The sequence below is a fragment of the Nannospalax galili genome, unplaced genomic scaffold, assembly GCF_000622305.1.
Source record: "Nannospalax galili isolate Female #2095 unplaced genomic scaffold, S.galili_v1.0 scaffold1966, whole genome shotgun sequence".
NCBI classification, from domain to species: domain Eukaryota; kingdom Metazoa; phylum Chordata; class Mammalia; order Rodentia; family Spalacidae; genus Nannospalax; species Nannospalax galili.
In genome coordinates, this window is record NW_008354527.1 from 174,706 (window position 1) to 178,888 (window position 4,183).

Here is a 4,183-nt window from a genome sequence, read left to right on the forward strand (position 1 = left end):
TTTCTTGAATTGCCTCTCCCCCCAAAGCTATATAGTCTTTGTGGGCAATTTCTGGTTTTTGTTTCAACTCTTTTCTTTTTTTATTTAATTTTATTTTTTGTGTATAATTGTATTACCTTCATGTATATAAGTGCATCCATGTTGTGTTGTGCCAACAGAGGTCAGAAGAAGGTGTCAGTTCCTCTGAAAATGGAGTTGGGGGTGGTTGTTAGCTGCCTTGTGAATGCTGGGAACTGAGCCAGGTCCTCTTCAAGAGCTGCCAGTGCTCTTAACCTCTGAGCCATCTTTCTAGTTCCTCAAACCTTTCATGTACACTGATGATCCCAAGTCAGCATCTCCATGCCCATTCTCCCTATAGAATTAGCCTCTTTTCTCCTTTTTCCCCATCCTAGTAAACAACCATACCATCATCAAAACCAGAACAGGAAACATTTCAATGTAAACCCTCCATGTTCCCCAGTGTAATTAATTAGACTGTTCTCAATGCCTCACAATCTTTCATTTGAGGCCAATTCATTGAGCACCTTCTGTGCTTTAAATTTTAACCATTTACATATAAGCCTACACAGGGTGACAAGAATCATATTTCTAACAGAAAATTATATTACTCCCTTGCTTCAAATTCTTCGTTGGCTTAGCCTTCATCTTCAGCATTAATAACCAAACCCCTGTCATGCATGGATGATGCATGCCTGTAATCCCAGCACTCTTTTTTAAATATTCTTTTTATTTTATGTGTATGAGCATTTTTCCTGTTTATTTGTAAGTATTCCATGTGTGTCCTGTGCCCAAGAAGGCCAGAAAGGGTATCAGATCCCCTGGAACTAGAGTTATAAAAGGTTGTTAGCCATCATGTGAGTGCTAGGAACTGAGCCCAAGTGCTCTGAAAGAGCAGCCAATGTTCTTACCCTCTGAGCCATCTGTGTAGCCCAATCCCAGCACTCTGAGATTGTGGCAGAAGGATCTCAAATTTAAAGACAGCCTAGGCTCAAATATCAAGGCTGTCTCTTGCACCCTCTTCACTGCACCATTCCACCATCATCTTATCATGTTGAATTTTCTTTCTGTAATACTCAACTCAGGGACAGCTCCCTCCAGCCTTGTTCTTTTCACCTGTCTTCACAGGGCCATAGTTGTTTTGCCACCTGGAATTCTAATTCCAGTTTACTTATCTATAAAACCTGGAGGGCAAAGTATGTCTCCTTTGTCTTCACCATCTTGTAAGTCTATCGTAGAGCCTAGGACAGAGTATGCAGAAAATGTGTGGTACATCAGTGAAGAACTTGTAAACTAATGTGTTTTATGGATCAGAGAACCAGATCACTTCAAATGTAGTGAAATGTGGTGAAATATGAATGAAATATATTTTTTTTCAAAATAATCCCTCAACTTCATGATATGCATGTAAAATGAAGGAACCCTCCAGAATGTTAATCTCCATTGTATAAAGTAGATAGCATAGCTCAATGATGATCCCTCCTATCTGAAGAGGTTTATGCAAAATTCAAGTCCCTGCAAGTAAAATGGAAGGAGGGGAGAACTATGAGAAAATGGTATATATATTTCCTAGAGTTCTGACTTCAAAGTTTTCAGAGATTCTTTGCAATTTTTCTTAACTATTGAGTTGCTTTATCATGAGAAACAAATGCTTGGATGATTTATTAGCACTGGATGAAGTCCAGATTTTCATTTATCTAGTCATGGTCACTAATTGAAATCTCTTAAAAATGATAATAAAGGGGCTGGAGAGATGACTCGGGCACTGACTGCTCTTGCAGAGTACCCAGGTTTGATTCCCAGCACCCACATGGTGGTTAACAACCGTCCTGTAACTCCAGTTCCAGGGGATCCAACACCCTCTTCTGCTCTCTATGGACATTTCACAACATGGTACACTTATATACATGAAGGCAATACACTCATACACATAAAATAAAAAATAATAAGTAAAATATTTTTAAATGATAATAAAAATTCCCTCACACTTGTTTAGTGCTTTATAATTTTGGGGCACTTTGATATGTCATCTTCATTGAGTTTCACTATAGTATAATAAAGACAGCCTCAAGAGTAAGACTGCTGGAACTGAAATTCTGACTATTTAATTTAACCTTTCTAATACCTAGTTTGTTTGCTTGCTTGTTTGTTTGTTTTTCTGGAAATAAGAATAACAATATCGTTGCTTGGTGAAATTGTTGTGTAGCTTATGAGAGATGACTAGGATGAGCCAGTAAACATGTGATCTCATTTAAGTATTTGATAAATGTTAGCTGCTGTTATTATTATCACTACTACCACTGTTCTTTCTATAACAAAAATCTCTTGATAGAAGCAATGGGTATTATGCTCTCGGTGAATCAAAGGTCTTGGAAATGAATTAGGTACCTATGTAGTACCCCTCCCCACAGCATAGTGTGGTAATAGTATGTCAGTTACCCTGATCTGATAATTACATATTTTTTACATGTACTAAAATATCATACTGTAGCTCAGTTAAAGTTTTTTAATGTAGCATTATCTATGTTTTTAATGTTTCCTTTTTTTTAGTTTGTTTGTTTTCTTAAGACAGGGTTTCCTGAGCCCCAGCTGGCCTAGAGCTTGCTATATAGACCAGACTTGCCACCATCTCACAGTGATTCACTTGCCTCTGCCTCCTGAGTGCTGGGATTAAGGGTGTGTGCCACCACACCTGGCAACCTCTGTTTTAATTTTAACTTATTTCATTTTGGGAAATTTCATGCATGATCCAAGTTCCCCGGCAACTCCTCCCATGTCCCCCCCCTCAATTTCTGATCCTCTTCTTTGATTATTATTTTTACATATACATACATAAATTATAAATATGCATACAAACACATACACATGTATATGTTTGTATGTATGTACTGAGTTTGTTTAGTGGTGCTCCTGTGTACCTGTGTTTAGGGCTGCCCCCTTGGGATTAAATAACCTCTCAGGTAGCTAGTCCCTGGGGAAAACTAATTCTACCTCTCTCGATTCTACCTCTCTCAGCATCCATTGATCCTCACAAGTTTTTAATATAGGTTCTTAAAAGGCAATTTTTAAAAAAATTTATTTTTATTTTATGTGTATAAGTGTTTTGGCTGCATGTATATAAGTGTAATACCAGAAAAGGCCAGAAGAGGGCATTGGATGCTCTGGAAATGGAGTTGGAGACAGTAGTTAGCTGCCATGTGGGTGTTGGGAACGAAACCCAGATCCTCTGCAAAATTAACCAGTGCTCCACTTGTGAAAGAGATGTACTCTTGCTCTGGAGTGTGTTACTGAATATGCTAAAGCTGTAGGGAAATGCTTCTTCTAATTATGTAGTTATTAAAATTTTTTTAAAATAATGATAAAAAAGAAGAAGAAGAATTCTTAAAAAAAATTACAGCCAATTTTGAAAGATGCATCTTAGCTCTGGAAATTGTTATTGAATATGTCGATGCTGTTGTAATGAAATGCTGCTTCTAAGTATGTGGTTATTAAATAAATAATTTTTTTAAATTGGCCAGTGTTCTTAACCACTGAGGCATTTCTTCAGCCCCCAAATGTCCTCATTTTAGATGACAAATTAGAGATAGAAAGTCTTGCTGGTGCTAGTTACTAAGCTAGGCTGAGACCAGGCTTCCCAGCTCTAGAATAGTACTCTAGGAGCACCACCGCTCTCCCTCTCTCCCTCTCCAGAGAAACCATAATTGGCAGTCTAGTTGGAAAAACAAAGAATCATGTAAAATATGGTATGGTAGCTGGGTGTGGTCGTGCACACCTTTAATCTCAGCACTGAGGAATCAGAGGCAACCAGATCTTTGTGAGATCCAGGCCAGCCTGGGCTACACAAGGAGTTCCAAGCCAGCTGGGGCTACAGGGAGACCCTGTCTCAAAAACAAAGGAAAAGAAAAAAATGTGGCGTGATAAATGCTGCCACATTTTTTAATGAAACAGAGTGTTTTTGATTTGAAAACTTAAATGGGTGAATGACTTATATTGGATGTGGGGAAAGCAGAGAGTGCATCAATTAGACTAACAGTTAAGCATTGAAGAAATGGAATATTGCATGGAGAATGAATTTGTGTCTAAAAGTCCTATCTGCCTTTTTAAAGTCCTGATTTTGTCTTTAACTGGGACCTTTGCCCTTTCCCAGCTTCTGATTTCTTTTTCTCTATATTCTGAAACTGTCTTG